General features: G+C 32.4%; 1 pseudogene; it reads left to right on the forward strand.

Moving 5' to 3' along the window:
• The window catches only part of LOC127716372 (methionine adenosyltransferase 2 subunit beta-like), a 135,733-nt pseudogene extending 110,963 nt beyond the window's left edge, over positions 1-24,770 (forward strand).
• The last annotated feature ends 3,139 nt before the right edge of the window (positions 24,771-27,909 follow it).

Here is a 27,909-nt window from a genome sequence, read left to right on the forward strand (position 1 = left end):
CTATTTAAATATCCGTCGGAAAAGTTAAAAAATAGACAATAAACGCGTGGTTATATTTTTTTATTTTTTTTTATACCGCTTTAACTGGTGTCTCGTAATTATAACACTATTACAAGCAAATATTTACCTTCATCAAGCTTATCATCCCTGCAGGGATGTCCAACAAAGGCTGTCATGCCATAAAAGCGCTTCTCGCAAAGCTCACACTGTATAATATCTGCATTCATTATTTCTCTAATACTCAACGACGCCATGTTTTTTTATGTGCTCTGCTGTCTAAACCACCTATGTTAAAAGAAGAGGAAGAAGAGGGCCGGAAGATCTTCCGAGTTCAAAAAAACAGAAATGGACCTCTTCTGGCTCTCTCCCGATGAACAAAAAAACACGCCCCTTGTTTATAAGATTTTGTATTTAGTGTTTGATTTACTGATCAAACGGATTTTAAGCTGCATTTATTTCAATTGATAAGTGTTTATCTTATGACATAGGTGCCATCACTAACACCCAAACTGTCAAGAGTTACTGGGGTATACATGGTATAGAAGTTTAGTCACTTTGGTCTTAGTTCGGACTCCTTGATAACTCGGCCCATACCAAAGTCGGCCTGTAACAAAATCGGCCTTTAACAAACTCAAGAAATGATCAATAAAATCTTTGAAAGTACTGAAAGGTTCATCTTGCAGTTAACATTTTTATGTCAATAATTTTGTGCAACAGCTTGCGTGTTGATCAAATTCTAAATATACATTGACTGTCAATAAGGTCACCAACTATTCAATACGCCCTTTACAATGACAAAGATTATTGATAAACAATCTAATTGTCAAATATTTATTATTTAATAACACAAGTATAGCTTTTAAATCAGTAATTTTTTTTTTATTTCATACATGACATGCATGACATATATATATAGCTACAGATTTATATGATTCATTCAATCATTGTAATTATTAACATGATTAATACATGTAATATATCTGAACTAACACAAAATTAAATCTGCCCTCAATTACATTGATTATTGATTATAGATAAAATTGTCATCTTTTTATTGTTTCGTGAACACAAATCAAGGTTATAAGTCTACAAAACTTTTATTTTATTACTGTTAGGGGTCAGTTAAGGATTTTTGCAGCTTACATGTTGGTTAGTAATAGAAAATATTTTATGTACAGATAAATGCCTTTTATAAGTTATTTATTAGATTTGAATTACTTTTTAATTTCTGAAATATTCTATTGTGTAAATGTGTCAGTTTAACAATAAATCATTACTAAGATAGAAATTTATAACATAGGTAAAAAAAAGTAAGAGACTTTTTGGTGACCTTTTAACAAGGCAGAATCGTGAACTGTGACATGGTTTTCTTTTTTTGGTGTATAAATGGGAGGTGCAAAATCAATAGGGATTGCATGGAAAACTTCTGCACTATATTTACATTGATGACATTCACTTGTATGGTTCTGATAGTTTTTTTTCTTATAATGATTAATGTTCCAATGTACACATTTGTTCATACATCTGAGTCACAGGAACACAACAAACAGCAAAATTATGATGACCATATTTTGACCTCTAGATATCTCTTGTGAACTTTTGGTTATTTGTGTCCTTGGGTTGCTGACTAACACAAAAATGGACAAACAGGGACAGATCCTTACAGACATTTCAGTTTTCTAGATGTATTTATTTACACTCTTTGTGATTTTTTAAAACTTGCTGGATTAAACCTTATTATAATTCCAAAAACTTGTATGTTTTTTTTTGTTTTAGGCATATATGTTGGTGGGAATTATAAGAATTAAAAGGTGTTTTTGTTGTTTATCAATATGTAGAATAGTTACTGTGAATTTATTTATTATCATGGGTACCAATTTTCACAGATTGAAGAAAAGTTGTATTTTTGTAGCAAGGTATCTGATTTGTGGTATTGCCAAAGCTACCATGGTTACCATACTAATCTATGTATACGATAGAAAATTCTTAAATCGATAAACACTTAAATTGGTACAAATGTAGTTAAGGTAGCTGGCTATGGGGGTCTGAATGTTTGACTATAGATTTTTCTAAAACTTCTTTAGAAGACTATTGGGTCATTGTACTCTCAAATTTCAATAAAAATTGGGGGTCACAGACCTTGTTTTTTGGTTGAAATGCATTGAAATCAACAAAATCACAGTTATTTTATATGGGTTATTAATTATATAGGGGAAACTTGATTTTTCCATATTGAGGAAACATTACACAATAGAATTGCTTAAATCTCAATGAGGGAATTGCTTTTCATAAATACTTCCAAAATTCTAAATAGAAATAGAGGGTCACCTGGTCACAGACCTTATTTTCTGGAAAAATTTAAAAAAAAACGCAAATTGTCTGATCAAATTCAATATAATTATCTCCCCTTGCTTTTTCTGAAATTTTTTTCATACACTTAACGAAATTAAATTTTTTGATAGATTAATTCCTTAATTTCAAGTAAAACATGTTGTTGTTGTCTATTGAATGATACTTAGTAAAATATTTTTAAACCAGAAAAATAATTTGGCAACACAAGGGTTGCTCAGAAAAAAGATACTCCATCTACCTAAATTTGCCTTTACAAGCAAAATCCATGAATAAATGGATGAATGATACAATGGCAACACAAAATGATGAATCCATAACTTATCTTAGTCATGTTAGTCATGTAGTTGTTATTACAAACTTACTACATGTATTATAGAAGTCATTCTGACTATTATCATGATTATTTTGCATTTCAGTGCTTCATTTCATTCTATACAGGAAGGTTTGGACGAGGGGTCCTTCATTTTCTTTATTCTTAAATTTTTTAAGCCATGTTTTCTCTATTCTTTTTTAATTTTGCTCATTTTTCTCTTTTCTTTATACATTTTGCCAATGTTTCTCTATTCTTTATCATGTTTATATTTAAGCATCCCATTATTCTTTACTTTAAATATTTTCTGCCCATTTTACTCTAATATTCTTTATTTTTGGTACCCATTTTTTTTGCAATTTTTTTCTGTATACCCAATCCTCATACACTGATAATATCCTTAAAAATGATAATTGTCCAATGACATGTATAATTTTAAAAAAAAAACTTTTGAAAAGTGACATTTCTTGCACATTTGAAAAACATATTTCCAGAAGATGCTGGGTATACTTTATTTCATATACTCAGAAAAAAAACTAGTTACATTGTATTATATGTTGTATATACTTCTTATAAAATCAGATGTATTAATCTTATCAGTGTTTGTCTGGATTATTTGATAATGACATCCTGTTCATAATTCCATCATCTATCTTATAAGTACAAATAATCAGGGGATTAGTACAAATGTTTCAACATTTTTGTACATATTAGCCAATTTTTTTTACAAATCAGTCAGTCCCACTTGAAAATTAGCAGCAGTTGTAGACAGATAGAGGGCAAATTTATTGTAAGTTTCAATTCCAATTTTGAAAAATTGTAAAAGTTTACGAGGTGTTTTCACCTAGCATGCTTAGAAGTCATTCTGTTACAAGTGAAAAGTTTTACAAAGGGATTGTAAATACCATTGCAAGTTTGAGCTCTATGGAGTTTCACATCATATGCATTCTACCTATTTATCATGGATAAAAAAGTCATTCAGTCATAACATTAGAATGCCAAGTAAGTTGATAGAATTTTAAATGATAATTTTAAACTCAGTGTAATCATTGTTTAAAAGATGAATAAAATTTATTCTGAATATAAAAATATATCTAATTCATAACTTCAAAAAATATTGTTTGTTCTTTTCAGGTAATGTCTAAAAAAGTTTTAATCACTGGGAGCATCAGGATTATTAGGCCGAGCTGTATACAAGGAATTTGTGAATGAAGGATCATGGGACGTTTTGGGCCTGGCGTTCAGTAGATGTACAGGAAAATTAAGGAAATGTGACATAACTAAAGATGAGGAAGTGAAAACTGTGATGAAAGAGTTTAATGTAAGTGTTGATGACCTGCAATTTTTGGAATGATTGCTTTAAAAGTTCTAATCATAAGAATAAGAAGATGTGGTATAATGGCCAATGAGAAAACTCTCCCAAAGAGACCAAATGACACAGAAATTAACAACTATAGGTCACTGTACTGCCTTCAACAATGAACAAAGCCCATACCGTTTAGTCAGCTATAAAAGGCCCTAAAATGACAAAATTAATGTAAAATAAATCAAACCAGAAAACTTACGGCCTAATTAAGGTACAAAATAATAATCAGCATATACTTAATAAACTTTTTGAAAATTTGTGTTTTCATACGAATGCAAAACTTTGCAGCCATATAAATGGTATGATGTCATTTTGTCTTGTTGTTGAGTCTTTTTGTGTGCTTAGTGCAGAACTGATGTCTTTTGTCTTGATGCAAGTTGTTTATTTTGGTTTGTGCCAATCTGACAAATCAAGCCAATCACATCTGATTTTATTTAGAGAGTTATACTGTTACACCACTGACTGAAGTAAGGAGGAAGGGGGTGGGGTTGAGCACTTATTAACATGTTTAACCCCTTCTTTGTGTGCCTGTCCCAAGATAGGAGCATGTTTGTCAGTATTTGGGGTTGGTTGCTCACAGTCTGCTATTTTTTTTTTATTGTTCTTAGCATATATATCAGGCTGTTTTTTTTTCTCTTTTGAATTGTTCCACATGTTGTAGTACCAGAGCCCTTATAGTGTACTATATATTCACATTATTTGGTCTCTGGTGGATAGTTGTCTCATTGGCAACCATATCACATCTCCTTATTTTTGTACTAATGCTGTAATATTATTATATATATACATTATTACAGCCATCAGTAGTTATACATTCTGCTGCTGAGAGGAAGCCAGATGCTGTTGAACAGAAACCAGAAGCAACACAAGAGCTGAATGTATCAGCAACCAAAGTAGTCTGTCAGAATGCAGGTATTTTTCATGTTCACATAAAACTTACTATTCCTACTGAGTCTGAAAGTAAATTGTGCATGATGCATGGATCTATTATCTGGTCTAAAAATATCAAGCATGTCGTTGTTAAAGTAATATTTAAAATTGGAGTTATCTTCCTTTGTCCAATTCATAGTATTGCATTCCAATGCTTAATACAATGTAATGCTTAATTTTTAGTTCCCACTGCAAAATAAATGCTATCTTTACACTTCAGTGCTCATAGGCTTTTTTATATTAAAAAGTCAATAGGATATATGGAACATAATTAACATTTGTAAAAGAGACATGTATCTTGACAGCATGAGACAACTAAAACATGTGTCATCAGCAATTGCAAATGCATTATAAGAATGTTTGATAAATCCAATGCTTATGTTCTGTATAAATTTTGTTGCTACTCTTGACACCTATTAAGTTTGGCAGTTATTTTTCATGGGCTATGTTCCTTTAATATAAGAAATTCCCTGACCAGCATTATAAAGCCTCTGTTTCATTATCCATGAATGGGTATTCTCTATCCCTTAGATACTTAGCCATAGTTTTTTAGGGTAAAAATTGCACAAATTACAATGGATAGAATCCATAAAGTTACTAGCTGGTTAGCTATATTTTAGTAATCTTTTGAGTTTGTTTCTATCCATGTCTATATAAATTAAGGAAATGTGGTATGGTTGCCAATGAAACAACTATCCACCCAAACCAAATGACGTAGATGTTAGCAACTATGGGTCACAGTATGGCCTTCAGCAATGAGCAAAACCAATGCTACATAGCAAGCTATAAAAGGTCCCAACACAACAAAACGTGCGACAATTCTAATAAGAAAACAAACGACCTGATTTATATACATAAACAAATAAATACACATGTGATATACACTTACAAATGAATACCAGTGTATTACAGGCTCTTGACTTAGGACAGATACATACAGGATGTAAGCAGTATATTTATAATATATACTCAAATATAAATATAAAAAATGATGTGTAAGTGTATTACCATACTAACATGTATCATGCTTATTTAGAAAAATAAAATTTAAATTACGCAAGTAACAAAAAGTAGTGCATGGCTTATAAAGCAATCTGTTATACCATCAAAGGGAAATAAATCATTCAATGCCTAAATTTCTTTCTAAACAGATTGATTTCATATGTATCTTTACTGAGGATTTAAATATAGAATTAAACAATTCATACATTGTCTTCAAATATAAATTTTATGTGTACAAGGCTTAGAAACAGGTAGAAAGGGAGGCTTTGCTGAGCATTTCTATCCTGTTTTGAGCAGAAATAAAATTTATATTTCATGACAATTTATATTTATTATACATCCCCCCCTCCCCCCCCCCCCCCTCCCCCCTCCCCCGTAGCGGAAGGGGCATTATGTTTTACCCTTGTACGTCTGTACGTCCGTCCGTCCGTCCGTATGTACGTACATCCCAAAATTGGTTTCTGTTCCCTAACTTCAGTTTGCCTCAACCAAATGTTATGAAACTTATACACAGTGATCATTACTACATAACACAGATCCTGTTTGAATTTTGATAGCATCACTTTTATCGTTCTAGAGTTATCTACCTTTACAAATGGAAAAATTGCTGAAATATTTGTTTCTGTTCTCTAACTTAAGAGTGCCTCAAACTGAATGTTATGAAACGTATACACAATGCTTATTACCACTAAACTCAGATAAAGTAACAAATTTTGGTAGCGTCACTTTAACACTTCAGTTGTGTCCCTTTATAACGTTATATGCAAACGGGGGCATCATCTGTGTCCCATGGACACATTCCCCATTTATTCTTTATATACTGCATTTCCTACAACTGTTCAAAATCAAATATTTAGGGTAAAAACCATCATTTTTTTAATTTGGAGCGAATGACGTAAAAATTCCGCTTACCTGTAGTTTTAATGACGTCTTAAATAAAACACAACTGAAAGGCATTGTCAACATCATAAACAAGGTGATATACGGTCAGTGACTGTATATCACAAATGATTATACGGTCCATGCAATTTGACTGCACAAATAGCACAGCTACAGTATTTACCATTTTATCAGGTTTTCAGTTGGTAATTATTAAAAATCATTAAGTCAAATTTCTAGCGCTAGCTGATTTGGTATGGTATTTATTGATAACACATTTATTTACTTTTTTTAGCTGCTGTTGGTGCTTGGGTATTATATATCAGTACAGATTACGTGTTTGAAGGATCATCACCTCCATATGCCGAGGATGCTACCCCAAATCCACTTAACAAATATGGACAAAGTAAATTTGAAGGTGAAAAGGTCACAATGGAGGTTAGTCAAGGTAGACATCTAATTTTTCAATATTAATGTTAATATCTTATTTGAAGCTTTCATAAAATTGTGAAAGATAGCTGTTTCTTACATGGAATTGGGTTCCATCTTAATTTAAGTAGATATGAATATGATTTAAAAAAAAAAGATAGTATCAACAAAAATTGGTATAGATTGATAATTTCAAAAATAGCTTAGAATAGTTTAAAAAGACTGTCAATTCATTTGTTTAAATTTGATTAGACTGAAGTAAAGAACCACATGTTGAAAATTGGTTTAATATTCATAAAAGAAAATCAACCAGTTGACCCTCAAAGATGGCATCCAACATATCCAAGGAAAATAAGTCCAACCACTATTTCATCATTGAAAACTATCTATAGAATTATTGCAGTAACAAATGTAAAATATTATTCTACCATACATATGTTAGTGCAATAATCCCTTTGAAATTTTTCATTGATGTAATAGAAGTTGGAGTTATTTCCCTTGGATCAATCTTGGAAGGCCAACTGGTTGATTTTCTTAATCACTTACCAATCATAGGATTTCGCTCCTCTGTTTCAAAAAAACAAGGTGTTTAAAAGACTGTTAAAGATTGATAGAATATGAATAAGGGAACTTAAAAATTAGAAAAAAATGATAGGTCTGTGTTCTAGTTTTTGAGATATAATCAATAGAAAATTTGGCGGGAAATAGTTCTCTCTAGATTTTTCATACATTTAACAATGACACCTTTTTCCTTTCAAAAACTATGAAAAAATAACAAGGATTTTATAAGATTTTCAAAAATGACTTAAAACTATATACAATAAAATTCTGAAAAGAAAAGTATGGGTCAGTGGGCAAAATTTTTATTGGCACTACATGGATAAAACTAGAGGATTCAGAATATCTGACAAAAAGTCAAAAACAAGAGTAGCGAACATCTTTAAACATGTGGTACAGCCAAGTTGGACCAATAGAAGATCCTTAATAGATAGTAGTATTGAATAAGATGAGGCTTAAACAAATAAAAATCATTCAGGAAAAAAAAAATTTCTGAAATCTAGTAGTCAGTATATATTTGAAGTTGATTTTGATTTTATAAAAGATTGGGCGAAGGGAAGTAACTCTGACTTGTGTATCGATGGGAAATAATCAACTGTAAATTTAGAAATTATTGTGAGGTTTTTGTTAATGCGAATAATGTGACTTACAAATGTATCGCAATAATAAAAAGTCGCATTCTGATATCTGATACATATATTTGTATGCAGATTTTTTAACATTGCAATAATTAATCTCGCATTTTTGTCCATTTTTAATAAATCGTAGTAATAAATGCACGCAATAATTTCAGAATTTACAGTATATCATTGTGTTTTGTTTGTAGATAATTCAATATTAAGAGTGCCAATTCTGTATGGAGACATTGAGTACTTGGATGAGAGTGCTGTATCTACACTATTTCAGAAGGTCACAGACTCATCTAAACCGTGTCCTATGTCAGATTATGAACGACGTTTTCCAACTCATTGTGATGACATAGCATATGTGATAAGACAGTTAGCAGAGAGAAGGATCACAGTAAGTTCTTGAAATTTTACATTGCGTTTAAAAATACCATTAAATGTTTCTTATGTAATAATACATCTGCAGCTTTTTTACCAAAAAATATTTAAATTAAATTGACCAAGTTGTCCGGAAATCATGGAAGTGTTCAGTATTTTCTTGTAAAAAAGAGGCTAAAGATACCAAAGGGACATTCATAAGTCGAAAACTAACTAACAAAGCCATGGCTAAAAAAGAAAAAAAGACCACCAAAAAAACAAACACAAAACACAACATAGAAAACTAAAGACTGAGCAACACGAACCCCACCAAAAGCTAGGGGTGTTCTCAGGTACTCCAGAACAGATCCTGCTCCACATTTGGCACCTGTTGTGTTACACGTGTAAATACAAACCAGCTGTTGATTGTAAGATTCTTCATGAAAACAGTTCCTGGAATAGTTAATCAATTATTTACAAAAGCAACTCTGTCCATCTTACTTTCAAATTAAATTTGCAATGTAAATTATAAATACAGTGTACCTGGCTGCAAATTTCACAGGACTTTATATTATGGTTTCAGTATATCTTTTGATGAAGTCAAGCATATTCACTTTATTGTCGCCTCTGATGTTTTATAAATTCTAAGTAATTTATTAAATAAAGGTATAAGATTATTTAGGTCATCAAAACAAGTATTTTTGTGCTTGTTTAATCATTTGATTTGTATACCGACTAATACTTGAATGTGATTTGTCGGTTAGAATGAGTTCCTTGGTTTAGACTTTGATAGAGCATGTTGCTGGATCTACTCCTGTAACCAATGTAGAAACTATGATGATGTCACTCTGTTATATACAGTATATGTATGATAATAAATTTGAAATTGGCAGAAAATATGAAAAAAATGTTTAGTTGAGAATTTTAAAGATAAAACACACTTTTTGTAGAGGTTTATTCAGTTTGCAAAATGGTTTGTGAGTTAATGGGCCAAGGTAACACATCAACAACCTCTAGAAAAAATGTGTTTAATCCTACAGAAGTTTTTGATTGCGAAGTGATGGTTTTAATGCAGTACAGACTGCTTTTATTGAAGAATTATAGTGCTTTTATGCTCTGGAAAAGATAGATAGTTTATCACAGGCGCTTTAGGATTTTATTGTATTCTAGCAATAATCTTAAGGATTTAAAAAAAAGTTTTTATTACAATGTAATAAAAGAAAGGGCCATTCATATATATTTTTTTTAATCGTGAAGATATTTGCTAGAATAAGTGAAAGAGGGAAAATAAGTTGAAATACTCAAGAATTTTACTTTAAATGAATTTAAAAAAGGGGAGGGGAGGGGTTCATTCCCCAAACACCTGTGAATAAATTAATGGTTGTTTCAGTTGCAATGGTATAGCTTTATTAGTTTCCTAACAAAATATTTTACAAATATTTGATATCCTCCAAATAGTTTTTTTTTTACTGAATTCAGTGGTTTTACTGAGATTTTTACTTGAAATTGAAGTGAGATATCAGTGTTTGATCAGTTAATCATGTTAATAGTCATATTCCATAGCTAAATGAGTTGAACATTTTTTATCTGTGTCATTGCAGTGTTCTTTCCAGGGGTTATAGTGTCATGGTTCCATATTGGTGTTATATCTTTAACCATGGTGATATCTTAAGGTTGCAATTCTGTAAATATAGACAATGCAATTTCCCATAGGAACTCCTTTTTCAGCTAAAACTGTGCCACTTTTACTGTGAAGTTTCGTAAAAAATTATATCCCAGAACGGAAAGTTTATATGCACTACTTTTTTATTCAAAGGTCATGAAGGTCAAAATATAGGGCTGTGCGGCATATTTTCAACATTGATATGCCCTGAACTTCTAACAGTTTAAACTTATACTAAAATTCTATACTACCCCTACCTCCATTTTTGGACGCCTAAGAATTAAATTTTAGGCGCTACCATGTTTTTCTATACTGGTAACATTCCCAAGTTATGTCTCTATGAGATGAAACACAGAGATCATATCTGGGAACCAGTACGTTAACAAATTAACATATCTATAAATATTATATATCTCCCCAAAAGAGGCGTGGCTTGTGAAACAGCTGTATTTACAAAGTGCCACCTAAAGAGATTTGATAGTAGAATGTAGTATGCATGTGATGCTTTAAATTAAGGGAGCCATCATTGTGTTATTTGAAAATACTTGTGAAAAAAGTGAAAGTTTTTGTATGAAAACAATATCTAATATTATTACACATTGAATTATAAGTGCCACTATCAGAGTTTAGGGGGAAAATATGAAGATAGCAAATGGGAAGTCAAAATCATAAGTGGCTATGGATGATTGGAACCTATCAAGCTATTACAGTTAACGGTGCCAAGCTGCAGCTTTTAAAATTGTCAGCTGGAGGTGGTAAATAAAGGCAACAGTAGTATAATACTGTTCGAAATTCATAAATCGATTGAGAAAAAAACAAATCCGGGTTACAAACTAAAGCTCAACTGTGATAGTGACGCTGACACTTTGAAAAGCTGCAGCTTGCCACCTCCAGCTGTGATAGTGATACTGACACTTTGAAAAGATGCAGCTTTCCACCTCAGGTTATGATAGCGACACAGACACTTTAAAACTATTAGTACCAGTATCATATTGAAGGTGGAGGGCTGTACATCCTATCAATATTATAACAGTTTTGGTGAACTGCTGCCTTTTTGTGTGGCAGTGTCACTATCACAGCTGTAGGTGCCAAGCTGCAGCTTTTTAAAGTGTCTGTGTAGCTATCATAACCTGAGTTGGGAAGCTGCATCTTTTCAAAGTGTCAGTATCACTATCACAGCTGGAGGTGGCAAGCTGCAGCTTTTCAAAGTGTCAGTGTCACTATCACAGTTGGATCATCTGAGGTGGTAAGCTGCAGCTTCTTCAAAATGTCAGAGTCACTATCACAGCTGGAGGGGGCAAGCTGCAACTTTTCAAAGTGTCAGCGTCACTTTAATAGTTGGAGCTTATTAGGTGGCAAGCTGCAGCTTTTAAAAGTATCAATTCCACTATCACAGCTGAAGGTGACAAGCTGCAGCTTTTTAAAGTGTCAGTGTCACTATCACAGCTGAATGTGACAAGCTGCAGCTTTTTTAAGTATCAATGTCACTATCCCAGTAGGAGGTGGGAAGCTGTAGCTTTTTAAAGTGTCAGTGTCACTTTCACAGCTGGAGGTGACAAGCTGCAGCTTTTCAAAGTATCAGTGTCACTTTAACAGTTGGAGGTGGGAAGCTATAGCTTTTCAAAGTGTCAGTGTCACTTTCAAAGCTGGCGGTGGGAAGCTGTAGCTTTTCCAAGTATCAGTGTCACTATCACATTTGGAGGTGGGAAACTGTAGCTTTTCAAAGTATCAGTACCACTATCACAGTTAGAGGTGGTAAGCTGCAGCTTTTTGAAGTGTCAGTATCACGATCACAGATTGGGGTGGAAGGATGTACACTATCAAAATTTTAATGCAACAATCATGATTTGAGAGGGTTACCTTATCAAACTGTTACTCCAGATTCACGGCTGGAGGTGGAGGGCTTTTCTCTAAGTTCTGAGGACTAAAATCAATTAAACTATTAGTACCAGCATCACAAATTTAGTCAGATGACTATTTCATGTCACAATATTAATTTCACTACAAAAGATGGAGATAAAGGACTGTATACTATCAAACTGTTTGTATCACTATGCCCGTTGGAGGCAAAGAGCTGTACTCTATTAGTGCCACAATCAAAGACGGATACTGAGGACTGCAATATATATAAGTATCATAATTGAAGGTAGAGGGCTGTACTTTAAGAGCCGCAATTATTCATTGGAATTGAGGGCCGTATCTACCATATCAAACTATTAGTACCAGTATCATATTGAAGGTGGAGGGCTGTATTATTTTAATTTGTTAGTTCACCAATCACAATTTGAGGTTGAGGGCTGTACATCCTATCAAAATATAAGTACCTCTATGACAATTGAGCCTCCTCATAGGGTTTTTGATTATGTGATTACTTGGCCGTTTTTATAGTGATTATTTGATTACCAGACCAAATATTTCATGATTATTTGATTATTTGATAATCCAGGACTGTATTTTTGATTATTTGATTATCTGTTTAAAAAAGTGATTAATGACTATGTGATTATATTGGCAAAAAAATTGTGATTATGTGATTACTTGGACACCCTCATGAGGGGCCTCACAAATGGAGATTGAACACTGCATTCTGTCACACTACTATAGTGCACACATCACAGTTGGTATCAAACTATCAGTGCCAAAATCAAAGTTTGAAAATGAGGACTGTACTCTATTCGAGCCTCTTTGAATCTGTCAAAATACAGTCATGGTTTGGGAAACATCAATGGACTGAATAGCACACTGGAAAAGGGAGCACTTTCTCAGGAGCAGGAATTCATAGGACTTATGAAGCAAAAAACGTTTATTTTAGAATCAGAAGTGTGAACTCAAAATACAAGATGTAGATTTTGAAAACTGTATGAAGTTGGTAGATGACTTGTTGAGTGAAAAACATCAGGTAATATTTGAATTTAAAGTTAATTTAAATACATTGTACTTGTAAAGAATGTATTAATTTTGCATAATGAATGAATTACTTTAAGAAAGAGCTAATACTTTATTGTTAAATGTTAAATATAAATATGAAATATATCAGAAATAATGTATATTATGGGGTGCATTGCATTTGCACCAATTTTTACAAAATTCAATCAAACATTTGCGCTGCAAGGTTACATTTCATTTAAGCCAAATATAAAAACTACATTTGCGCCATTTTACAAGTTACATATAAAGGAAAAGTTAAAATATGCATTGCTATATCGTGAATAAGATTTTTTTCAGAGTATTCCCCCTGGGTAACTTCGTGAGTTCATACTCATTTCTAATATAAAACAGAGAGTCACTTAGGTTTAAATTTATATAGTGTTCATATGTTTGAGGTGTCAAGATGGACATTGTTAATTCTGAGACAAACAGACCATTTGCTCAATTGAATTGTTCCATATTTTTCATTTTGCTTACGAGTATTTTGTCAGAACAAACTTTTGGTTTTACTCCAGTGTTCCTGTATAGTGCTTTCTTTAAAGATTTATGATCACGTTTATTTATAACAGAACTGTGTTTTAACATTATATAATATGAAAAATCTCTTTTCAATAACGTATCAGTGTATAGAGCTTTCATTATGGTTATGATGACTGGTTTCAGATTAATAGTTTTATTATGCTATCAAACTGTGTGTTAAAGTTATTATAAAAAGTCTCTTTTGAATTAAACATTTTTTTATACTATTTACCTGTATCATAGGTGCAAATGAAATTTTTTATGTTTAGTGCAAATGAAATATGGTTTGTGGCGCAAATGAAAGAATTTTTTGGTGCAAATGAAATGCCAATTGGAGCAAAAACAAAGCACTAATATAATGCATCATATGATTTTTTTTGTATTTGATAAAAAAACTGTAAACTAAAGCAATTCAACACACAGTTATTTTTTTACAATGTTTACACTGAACAATGTTTTAGCAGAAAAAAGTGATCAGATATTAACATTTTCATTTTTGTTTTGTTTATTTTGTATATTATTTTGTTAGCAATGGTTAGTTACACATTTTGTTGTATATTTTAGAGTTATATGTGGCCATTCTACCAACCAGTGGACCCAATAGCCTTAGGCCTCTATGATTACTTTGAGATAGTCAAGAAACCAATGGATCTCAGTGCAATAAAGGTGAGAGTAATAAACAAAAACAAGTGCTTTAATATGAACATATATGAGAGAAATAAAGTGTTATGGTGTAACACCACTAATTTGGGCCCATTCAGGAAGCACATACCAGAAAGTAGTACATATTTAACACAAAATAGTTCCTAGGGATGGGTGTAACTTTCAAAATATGTAGAATATTTAGGTAATTTTGGTATCAAATGAAAGCAGAATGACTGGTGATCATTGTAGAACACTTTTTGACTAAAAATTTTGAATAATAAAAAAAATGCATGACATTTTAAAAAGAGGGTACATTTTACCTGTTTGTCAGATCTGAAGTACCTGTTTTGGTACATCCTAAGTTCTGGGAACCAGTTCTTTCTTATATGCCGTTAAAGGTATGTTGATTTTTTTCAGTAAAAGACACCATAAAAAGTTGCTTTGACATGCAATGATTGTCACTTTATTTGAAATTAAAACAAAAGAGCTGTGCCTGCTTGAAATAGAGGAATTTAACATAGAAAGCAATGGTGCCATGAATTAGTGGTGTACTTCCTTATGAGACTTTGTACAACATATTCCATTTTAAACTAAAACATGAAATTTACTGACATATTTGATTTTGTTAACAGGTTATGTGTACTAAAAAATCATAAATAGCTATTGTAAAAATAGAAACAAACTGGCCATAAGATGTTAATAAGTCATAATTGTGTTACCCTTACCCTGGTTAGCTTATGGTAATATACTTATTACTGTTTCAATAATATTAAACAAGGATATTAATTTCATGGTCAAGCTGACAATCAAACTAACTTAGCTTTGATAGTTGTGTACTTTTAGATACTCTGGATTTCAGAATGCATATCTCTTTTTAATTGAATTATTTTGTTTTTCTCATTTTTTGATTTTTGAGACCCAATATTGATATTAAGGCAAATTAAGAGTGTCTTGTGGTGTATTTTTTTTTTATAATTTACCCGACTTGGTGGTCTCTTGGTAGTGTGCCTACCTTGAGTGTTGGAGGATGTTGGTTGATCCCAAGCCGGGTCAAACCAAAGACTTGAAAATTGGTAATTGCCGGTTCTCTGCCAAACACTCAGCATTAGGCAGTAAAGGCAAAGACAGGTTAGTTTCATTTCAAAATAATCTGCACTGGAAAAGGTGACATGTCTCCTTGTGGACTGTAACCTTGTGAACAACCACGTTGAAAATTCAGCTCATCTTGTAAACCAAGTACAAAGCAGGGTTAATATTTAAATCACATTAACATGTTCCGGTCCTGAATATGCATTTAATTTGCCACTGGACGTTAAAAAGCCATCATCATCCTTTTTATACGACTGAAAAAAAATTTTGCGGTCGTATATTGGTATGACGTTGGCGTCGTCGTCGTCGTCCGAAGACTCATTGGTTTCCGCACATATAACTTTAGTTTAAGTGAATGGATTTCTATGAAATTTTACCATAAGGTTCAATACCACAAAAGGAAGGTTGGGATTGATTTTGGGGGTTATGGTACCAACAGTTAAGGAATTAGGGGCCAAAAAGAAGCATTTTTCTAGTTTCCAGACAATCACTTGTGGATGGTGTATGGATCTCTCTGAAATTATACCACAAGTTTCCATACCACAAAGGGATGGTTAGGATGTCCTTTGGGGGGTTATGGCTCAAACCGTTTAGAAATTAGGGGCAAAAAAGGGGGAAAACAAAGGTGTCCTGGTTAATGGACAAAAACTTTAGTACAAAACAATAATTTAAAGCAGTGTAAGGGAGGTAAATCAAATACATCATTTGAATTACCCCCCTTACACTTCTTTTAAATTATGTATAAAGTAATGATTAATGAACTATTAAGACAATTTAAAAGCAGTGTAAGGGAGGTAAACCAGATACGTTTTGATTACCTCCCTTGCAATGCTTTTGAATTATGTTTAAAGAAATGCATATTTAGAAAGGAAGGCCAGTAAAAATATCTGCAAATGTTGCATCTATTTTTTTTTTACAAAAAATCCATATGAAAGATTTATTAGGGGGGTAAAAAGAAATTGTGGGGGGGTCATTTTTTTCTCATTTCAGATTTCAGAAATTAAATTCTTCAAATATAATTGTTTCCAAAAAAAAGGGGGGGGGGGGGGGGGGGGGGTTAATACGCAACAGCATAGTGTATTGCACAAAAGCAAAAAAAAAAGAGGGGGGTAATTTTTTTATTTTTTTTGTGGGGGGAGGGGGGATCAATTCGCAACAGCAAAGTGTATTGCATAAATATAAATTCAAATCATATAACCAATTCTAAGTTCTTTGACTACAGTTATTCTGTTTCAGAAACCTTTTATATGTCAAATATTTAATTACAATCCAAATTCAGACCTGTATCAAGCGCGAATATTGCGTCCATTTTTGCCCCAACTGTTCAGGGTTGGACCTCTTAGGTCGTATCCAGCTGCGCTCGGCAAAGCAATTTATTTATCATTAATTATTTGACCATGTTTTTTTTCAGAATAATTTAGAATGTTGTCTATACAAATCAGTAGATGAATTTAGTGGTGACATGCAACAGCTCTACCAAAACTGCTTTCTATACAGTGAACCAGATACTGAGATTTATAGGATGGCAAAACAGTTAGAAGAATACTTTGAGAAGGCAATGGAAACAACCAAAAGTGATGAACCAGTGGGAATGGATTCACCTGCTGAAAATTCTTCTTCAGGAAAGGAAATGGCTTCAGCAATGGAAAATTTACAACTGGAGGTGAATTACGATTCACAGTGGCGTTGTTTTTCGCACAGTTTTGATTAAGTGTTATTATATTTAAATAAATGTTTACACCGATTTATTCTTGGTGTTTTGACTGGTTCACAAAGTAATATACACTACAGCTGAAAAAGATTTTTGCTTTTTATTCCTGTACACAGGGGAACAGGTTGCAAAAACTGGTTGTCAAAACTTCCAATTCCTGCATACTTTCGCATTGACAATTTTGATACAAGCTTTTGTACTAACATTTCTATAAATTTAGATGAAAGGTACCAATTTGAGTGGACATTGATTGTCTGACCACTATAGACAGGTGGAATATGCAAAATTCTTGTGAGCTGTATTGGGGAAATTTTGTAGAAAGCAGGCCTCTACAATAACTTTTTTTCCAACTTGTCCAGTAGGACAAGTACATACCAAAACTTACTTGTCCGAATGAAATTGTAACTTGTCCAACAAAAATCTTAATAATAACCTTTTTTGCATTTTAAGATGATTCAAGGAACAAAATGAATTAAAACAATAGAACAGAATTTGATTTATATCTTTTGAAATACCTTTTAAAAATATGAGTCAGAACAACTGAATCTAGTAATGTCACAAGACTTAAGTTCTAGTTTTCATCAATGCCAAAGTCTCATTAGACTCTACACATGAGGCACCGTCTGATAGGCCTGTCAATATCCACTCATTGGATTTGTATCCTGGTTTTTTAATTTGAAAAAAGTTTATTCAAATTCAATCAATAAAAAAAAAAAGAAGATGAGGTATGATTGCCAATGAGAGTACTCTCTGCAAGAGACCAAATGACACAGAAATTAATAACTATAGGTCACTGTATTGCAAGTATTGTTTTTTCTTCTATATATGATCAAATATGATTTGGGAATTTTATGGTAAATAATTTCTTCATTTTTATTTAAAAAATATTTTGTTAAAAAAAAATAGGGTATGGTATTTATTATAAAGCAACAGAATAAGGTAGGAAAACGAGGTTACTGATTTGTCTTGGTCCCGAAATGTCTCCTGTCTCCTGCGTTGCCAGAATGTCTATTAATCATGTTTATTAAATATGTCTCCTAGGTGCCAAACTGTCTATTAAAATTGGAGCCGAATCGTTTTGGAGCTGGTGACGAACTGTTTTGTAAAGTTACCTTCCTTATCTACAAAGAGCATCGCTGATTCGGATCAGTAAGACTGGTTTCCGAGAATAGTATGCCTTTTACCTGTTTAAAAGTACCTGACAAAGAACCAGTTTTAAATTATCGATTGCAAGTAAACATGTCAAATTAATACTTGTGTTTATCTTCTTTTCTTGTTTTTTGTTTATAATTACTTTGTTCATCAAAGTTGGATTAAATTTATTTTCTGCTTAATAATTTAACTTGTCCCGTCGGACAAGCTTGATATAGCTTTTACTTGTCCGACCTTTTTAGGCAGTTAAGCTGCCTTATGCGAGCACCCTAGATTTGTGTTCTACCCAATAAATGCTGAAATACATGCCATTGTTATTATCTAGCTGGCTATTATGTTATTTATAACTAATTGTACATTTTTTTAATACTTTTATTTCTGGAATACAAAAAATATGACCAGAAAAACCTTAAATGATCGTCGAACTACCCAAAACTTTTGAAGTTGCACATAGGAAGTAGTGCTCAATAGAAATCCGTACGTAGTTTATTATCCCCTGTGCTTTTGGCTACGATGTCAAAGAACAATTGTATGAAATATTTCATCGCGGAAAATCTATATTTACAAGTCGTTTATATTTCCCAAATGGCAAAATGCGCAGGAATATTGTTCATGTACAACAAATCTCTATGATAGAGGAAATAAAGTTATATAAGTGGGTGGTAATTTCTAACTTATCTTGCCAAATAAGGTTGTTGTTATTTTATGAATGAAACGAGGTCATGAAAACAGATGTGGAAATCGACGTTGATGGGATGTTTTAAGTAATGTGGACAACTCGTCCCCGAGACAAGTCGGACCGAATCCACTCAAACCGTCTAAGAAGACAACTTTGACCGTTTGTCAGATTTACTTAGGGTTTCATAAAATATTAGACTAACATGTCTAGCGGAGCCATTTATCTTTTGTTTGTGCATTGGGGTCTATTTAGGGGTATTTGGAGGGGCCTGAAGAAGGGAGGGGTTTACTATAGAACCCTATGGGATTTTATTTTTTTAAATTTTCAAATGACTATTTCTCGAAAACAGTAGGTGATAGACACATGCAGTCTTCAGTAATGAGAACAGGACAATACAAAAAATCAACCAAAATATAGGGTGAGTCCCTGGGGGTCATCCCAACCCCCTTTAATTTGAAAATGTACTTTTATCTTGTAAACCATCGCGATCCCCACCCCTAAACAATATACATACTTGAATGGGACAATTAAAAAAATCAAATGAAAATAATTTGGGGGAGTCCCCAGTGTCGTCCCACCCCCTCCTGTTTGAGAACTTGGAAATGGTCAAGATCCCCACCCCTAAACCATATATATTCATGTATGGGACAATAAAACAAATCAAAAATGAAATATAGAGTGAGTCCCTGGGGTCACCCCATCCCCTCCTGTTTGAGAACTTGTAAACAGTCGAGATCCCCACCCCTAAACCATATATATTCATGTATGGGACAATATAACAAATCAAATGAAATATATGGGGAGTCCCTGGGGTCACCCCAACCCCTCCTGTTTGAGAACTTGGAAATGGTTGAGATCCCCACCCCTAAACCATATATATTCATGTATGGGACAATAAAACAAATCAAATGAAATATAGGGGGAGTCCATGGGGACACCCCACCCCCTCTTGTTTGAGAACTTGTAAACAGTCAAGATCCCCACCCCTAAACCATATATATTCATGTATGGGACAATATAACAAATCAAATGAAATATTTGGGGTCCCTGGGGTCACCCCACCCCCTCCTGTTTGAGAACTGGGAAATTGTCGAGATCCCCACCCCTAAACCATATGTATTCATGTATGGGACAATATAACAAATCAAATGAAATATAGGGTTGAGTCCCTGGGGTCACCCCACCCCCTCCTGTTTGAGAACTTGTAAACGGTCGAGATCCCCACCCCTAAACCATATACATTCATGTATGGGACAATAAAACAAATCAAATGAAATATAGGGGGAGTCCCTAGGGACACTCCCGCCCCTCCTGTTTGAGAACTTGTAAACAGTCAAGATCCCCACCCCTAAACCATATATATTCATGTATAGGACAATATAACAAATCAAATGAAATGTATGGGGAGTTCCTCGGGTAACCCCACCCCCTCCTGTTTGAGAACTTGGAAATGGTCGAGATCCCCACCCCTAAACCATATATATATTCATGTATGGGACAATAAAACAAATCAAATGAAATATAGGGGGAGTCCATGGGGACACCCCACCCCCTCTTGTTTGAGAACTTGTAAACAGTCAAGATCCCCACCCCTAAACCATATATATTCATGTATGGGACAATATAACAAATCAAATGAAATATTTGGGGAGTCCCTGGGGTCACCCCACCCCCTCCTGTTTTAGAACTTGGAAATTGTCGAGATCCCCACCCCTAAACCATATGTATTCATGTATGGGACAATATAACAAATCAAATGAAATATAGGGGAGTCCCTGGGGTCACCCCACCCCCTCCTGTTTGAGAACTTGTAAACGGTCGAGATACCCACACCTAAACCATATTTATTCCTGTTCATCATTTCAAAAAGATTTGAATGACATACAGGGTCAATCTCCTTGGTGTCACATATGCATATCACTTTACCAAACCAAACCAATATGAACTGGACTTTGCCCAATGTCAGGAGACCATGGGAATGACGATTATGGGGGCTTTGTTTGGGAGACTTCGTAACGGCATCCTGTTACAATTATTTCTTGTTTATTATAAAAAAATTTTGATCCAAAAAATGAGTCTAGATTATTGAAGTTACTTTAATTGTTTATTAAATTATTTCTGAGCCTATAATAATTTTCATTTATAACTCATTTTAAAGAAAACATATAAATCTTTCAAGCAGTGTAAAGCCCGAGAATGTTTGACCAACTGTTTTATAATCACCTGTCATTTTATCCAAACTTGGTATGGAGTAACATCATGCACTTGGGGTTGAAGATGGGGGTCATTTACATTGATATATGAGTTGCTTTTGAAAACCTTGATGAAATTTTAATTAATTTGCCTTAATAATCAATTCATTTAATGAACATAAATGTACAATATACGAATGATTAATGTTTGTTCTTTCAAATCTTAAAAGAAAATTGAAGCAACATTGCCACAGTTTTCATAATTACGTTTGCCTTGGTTTTTGGTTAATTGCCTACAGCGCTTACAGTGCTTTGATTTTCCTCTGGTACCGGACAATCGGACAAGCGTTATTGTCGAGCCCTGGAAAGACATAACACTGCATCAATTATGGGTATTTTTCTAAATGTTAGATAATAATTACACTGTACTTTAAATTAAGGTATTTTCCATGTAAGAGTATTTTCCTTAATTAATATTAATTTTATTTTTTTCATTCAAATCCCGAAGAGTGAATGATAAAAGAGTCATCCTATTGTCTTTCAATTTAAAATTTGCTATTTTCTAAGCATTTCCGTTCAGTATTAATAAGAAGATGTGGTATGAGTGCCAATGAGACAACTCTCCATCCAAGTCACAATGTATAAAAAGTTAACAATTTTAGGTCTTCAAGTTCTTTATGGTTTCAATACTCTCAAATGTTTTTTTTTTTTTTTGGTTGACATAAGTCAGGAGCATATCACTAACAAAGGTTATACCAGACACATATGTCATGCGAGATGAACTCATGTTGTCAAGTTATATATAATTAGGGCCTGTTATATATAGCTTACTCTATTGTATATGTTTACTCATTGTTGAGAGCAATACAATGATTTTTAGTTAGGGAACATAAATTCATTTAATTTGGACTCTGGTGGATAATTGTTTTGTTGGCAATCATACCACATATATATCTAATATGTTCATATCAGTAATAACTTTTACCATGTTTACACTTGAAACATTCTTGTTTACTTCTACATATCGTAATTAAAAAACGTTATAAACCAATCCAAAATGGAACTGTAATTAAAATAATATCTGATACTTTTAATTTGTTTTAATATTTGATTTTTTCTTCACAGGATAACAGTATAAAAGGAGTATACCATTGGAGTGGTGATGAAAATATGACTAAATATGACATGGCTTTAGTAATGGCAGAAGTGTTCAGTCTTCCTTCAGATCATATTCAACCAGACAAAAAGCCTTCACCTGGAGCCTCTAGACCATTTAATTCTCAGCTTAGTTGTCAGAGACTGAACGACCTAGGAATAGCAAAAAATAGCCAGTTTAAAAGCAAGATTCTTAATGTATTGAAGCCATATTACAAGACATGATTTACTTTTATTTTGATACTATAAGTTCAGAAATTATTGTGAGGTTTTTATTTATGCGAATAATGCGACTGGGTGAGTATCTCAATAATATATATATAAGAAATCGCATTATGATATCTGATGCAGATTTTTCTGAAATCGAAATAATTAATCTTGCATTAGTGTCAAAATTGTAATAATAAATGCACGCAATAATTTCTGAATTTACAGTAAGTTAAATCTAATCTGCATCACTATTACCTTCATTTTTAAGGCAAAGTTAACATATATTAGGTAAAAATTTCAGAAATTACAACTGGTGAAGTATAAGTAGACTGTCCACTGTAGATTGGTGATTGATACAAAATTCATATCAGTCTTAGACTAAGATATTGAATTATATTAATAGATTTTTAAACACCTTAGGTGTTTGTCAATATAAAATATAAACCAACTTAATTTTGCTGTTTTTTTGCCCTTTTCAGTTGACTTCACAACAATTTATGTTCAGAAAATGTTAACTTTGATAAAAGAGAAAATCCTTGTTTGACAATTTTTTCACAATATGTATTAATATTATTTTTATATTTAGGGAAGTTTGAAAAACAAATTAATTTATACTTGTTCACAGTAACCTACTTGTCGAAAAAAGAGTTATGAAAATGCTAGAAGAAATGATGAAGCATTTGAAGATCAATAAATGTGAATGTCAAAAGGAATGCTTTATTTTTAATTATATTATTTGATTTTAATTTTACTTTTTAATTTGACTTGTTTCAAGAATATTTGTTTTTGTATTATCTGTCTTTTGCCCTTTTTGCCACTGATTATTACAAAATTAAGATATTTGTCATATGTGATTCAGGATGTTTGTTGCTTTATTGTTTGTTAGCATTATTCTTTAATCTGAAGTAGAAATAAAATGGTCATGATGGTTTTTTAATGGGGGTAAAATTCTGTTATATATATATTACTTTTACATGTTTTAGTGTGCTGATTTTCTTTTATTGATATTTGTATTGAAAATAAAGTTCCAATGTGTCATTTTTGTTTGTATGTGTTCATGTTTATGCTTTTTTCGCTTTTTGTGTTAAAATTATCAATTTTGTGCATCCTTTATTATGTATGAGCCTCCTCATGGGGTTTTTGATAATGTGATTACTTGGCCGTTTTTATAGTGATTATTTGATTACCAGACAAAATATTTCATGATTTTTTTATTATTTGATAATCTAGGACTGTATTTTATTATCTTGTTTAAAAGAATAATTAATGATTATGTGATTATATTGGCAAAAAAATTGTGATTCTGTGATTACTTGGACACCCCCATGAGGGGCCTCATGTATTACTGAAGGTTTGTATCACAACTAATTTGTAACTTTTTGTTTTCTTAGTTTGTCAGATTATAAACGTATGATAGGGTATGCTTTTACGATTACGTCTATGTAAACTGTCAATTTAAAGATTGTAAAGAAAAAGATTTTCAAAATTGTGTAAGTAAAGTAAAATTATTATAATATCTGATCAAATAAATTTGATAAACAAAACAAATGCAAAAATTTAATCATTGAAATGGATTAGCCCTTCAAGAAAGAAATAAATCTTCACTTTTTTTTATTCTTTTCAATTTGAATATGGCTTAAGTCATTTTAAGTCTTTTTGCATGATAACTGAATAGTGATTTGCAATGAGCATGCAGGCACAAATAGATATAAGAAGATGTGGTATGAGTGCCAATGAGACAACTTTCCATCCAAGTCAAAATTTAAAAAAAGTAAACCATTATAGGTCAAAGCCTACATTAGATAAAACTTGTTATTTTATAATTACTAATTTATTTTACGATTTGTTTGTAAAGTGGGTGTGTGTTACTTTAGAAAATTATATACAAGTACAGAGAAATACAGTTCCCACTGTAAACCAAAATGATTTAAATGATGTGGAAATTTATAGGTTAGTAGAGAGTTATATTATTATATGGAGGATTATTTAAGGACAGATAATAAATAATTTATGAATTATCTTTGTCCTCAAAATTATTAATCTCTTTTAAGCTCACCTTGCCAAAAGGCATTTTCTGATCACCTGCAGTCTGTCATCATAGTCATCCTTTGGTCTACAATCATCCGTTAACTTTCACAAAAATCTTCTCCTGTGATATAACTCGACCAATTGGAACCAAACTTCACCATATTATCATCATTAGGGTACCTAATTCAACAAATGTGTTGAATAATCCTGTTTGCCAATCAACACGGCTGCCAAGGTTAAGTATATACCATATCGGTAAATTCAAGGTTTCTCTATTATTTTAAAAATGTTTTAGATAAAGGAAACTTGAAAGGGCATTCAAAAATTACAGAATATAAAGATCTACCAACTGTTTGTTAGGACAGACATTTTAAAATGTCTTCTTATAGGTGGTTTTGCCTTTAAATTAAGAAATGCAATTTTGGTTTTTTTGGAAACTTTAATATACATTGTGGGGTTAAGTTAAACTTTGGTTTCTGTAGACCAACTTTTAAAGTTTCAATTAAGGAGAAATCTTCTACTTTGAAATCTGTTTCATGCTAGTATGAATACTAACATTAGCAACGCTTTTTGTTTCTTCTAAGAAATAATAAGATACTCCGTTTATTGTGCATTAAAAGTTACACACCATTGATGGGACCATGTGTTCAACGTGTGGAGGTCACTGCTCAGAGTTTGAAAACACCCAGATATGTCATCAATTTGTTTGACAAGGGAAGTATCATCAGCAAACAGTTTAATATTGCTGATAATTCCATCTTTAATATCATAAACATAGATAAGAAAACACAGTTTTGATTAAGACGAAAAAATTACATGGTTTGATAATACAAATAATTACCATCAAAACACAATTCTCTTTTTAATTTCTTGTCATGGTTAGAAAATACATTATATAACACCATTACAAACTCAATCCCAATAGGTTGAGTATCCATAAAACAAGGTTCAACCCGATTTTTCTTACAATGTCCTGTATGAAGTCATGAATATGGCAGTTGTTATCAAATAGTCCGTTTATATGTTTGATGGCGTTTTTTTTGTTGCAGTTCAGTGTGTCTGATGTTCCATTGATATCGCTTATAGTTGATGTGTTTCCCTCGGTTTTGGTTTTCGACCCGGATTTGTTTTCGCATTATCAATTTATGATTTTTGAACAGTAGTATACTACTATTGTCTTTATTCAAAAGAGATAAACTATGGAAATGATTCAAGGAGCAATAATCAACACATAATTAAAAGGAAAGCAATATAATCCTTCACTTTGTGTGTTTTTTTAGTATTGCATGTTTTTTGTTCTTCAAAATTAGAGTTTCACATATAACAAGATAAATTCCCGTGTTATTAATGTTGTTATTTTTTGATTAATTTTCTGCACAATACTGAATTGTCTTAGAGTAATTATATTCGATTAAAAATCAATGTGAATGGGATAGAGAATATCGTAACTTTACTGTCGGGGTGGATGGAATACACGTTGTTTTGGAAATAATAACAATAAATTTTCCTCAGTCGAACCTCTTTTAGTTTGAATCATTAAACATTATTAGAAAAAGAACTACAATATGATAAGATATCTTGATTACAACGAGTCATATGTGTTTGAACAAAAAAACTTACAGAACATTTAAGTACAGTTCAGTAAATAGCACATATCATATGGCCTTTTTAATATCACGAACATTGCTCGAGGGATTACAGAGGCAGATTTAGATGGGCCCAGGGTTCCCGCCCTCCTTTTGTGGAAAAAATGAGGTTGATTATATAGGATATCACTAAAGCATGACTGTACCATGTTCCCTTTATGAAAATTTCTTGATCCGCCACTGGATAATATTGGTTGAGGGTTGATACGGTGTGGGATATTGTAAAAAGTCATATACACTTCATAATATACTTCAAGTATATGTTGTTTTTATGTGACATGACAATATACAGATTAAGGGTTTGATAAAGCCTTTTCAACAGTGACTGATATCGATGACGTAACGTCATACATATTAAAGGTGTGATAAAGCCTTTGCAACCATGACTGATATCGATATCATCACAGATGACTGATACAGCACGATAGCCACTGACCGTATTACATATACTATTTATCTGTATTTACTACGAAGTATATAATAAATACATGTATATGTGTACTATATTTGTATTATGTAAGAGACGCTTACCCTGCCAATGCATCTAGTATCGCTCCATTTGGATTTTAGATCGGTCCCTCAATTTATTTTTGTTTCCGTGAATTGTTTCTTCTTAATCAAATTTTATAAGTTACCTTTGATGTATTGATTTTCTTTTGCCTTGACAAAAACACTTAAGAGTTTATGTTTCTAAAACATAATATTGACATTCGGACTATTATCATTCGTTATAAATAAACATAACGGAAAAACAAACTACGAAACATCAGCTAAAAAGTCACAGTAACCAAGGAAACGGGACGTGACCACTGTTTCGGAGTTTGTGAAGACGATAGAACATTTAATTTTTTTATTTATTTGATAACCGGGAGATAATTCAATATGATTCGTTTACATTCGGCCTAATGAACTAGCACGTTAAAAAAAACCGACTCACTTGTCTCCATGAAATGATGTCAATACATATTTTTTGGCGCTGCACAAGGTCTTCCGCTCTTGCACGTTGCTATTTTACTCTCATTTCAATTAAACAAAGAGACGCAGTTCAAAAACTAATCGTGCACACCTTCTTTAATACATTTTATACCAGGATGTATTCTTTATTTATAATTCTTCTACATATCAGAAAATAATTATGTTTAGCTCTCCTTCAATTTAAAGAAGTGGGTATCCGTGTAGTTGCATTTTATTTTTGCGTACTTACAAACTAGTTTTAACTCGGGTAATAGGAATGGTCTTTGGTGCTGTTAAATGACTAGTATCTCTTCGGTGATGATTTGCCCTTCATGTTTTATTTCAAGTTATAAGTTATAAGTTCGTAGTTTGTTCAATTCATAGATATGTCGATTAATTTAGAAGTTACGCAGTGTGTACATGTATCTTAGTCATCCGTTGAAACCTGATGTCACTATTTAACAATGGCTTTGGTTTTGCTCGTATCTGCTGAAAAAAGTAAAATCACAAAAATACTGAACTACGAAGA

This window comes from Mytilus californianus, unplaced genomic scaffold (assembly GCF_021869535.1).
Source record: "Mytilus californianus isolate M0D057914Y unplaced genomic scaffold, xbMytCali1.0.p SCAF_9, whole genome shotgun sequence".
Classification (NCBI taxonomy): Eukaryota; Metazoa; Mollusca; class Bivalvia; order Mytilida; family Mytilidae; genus Mytilus; species Mytilus californianus.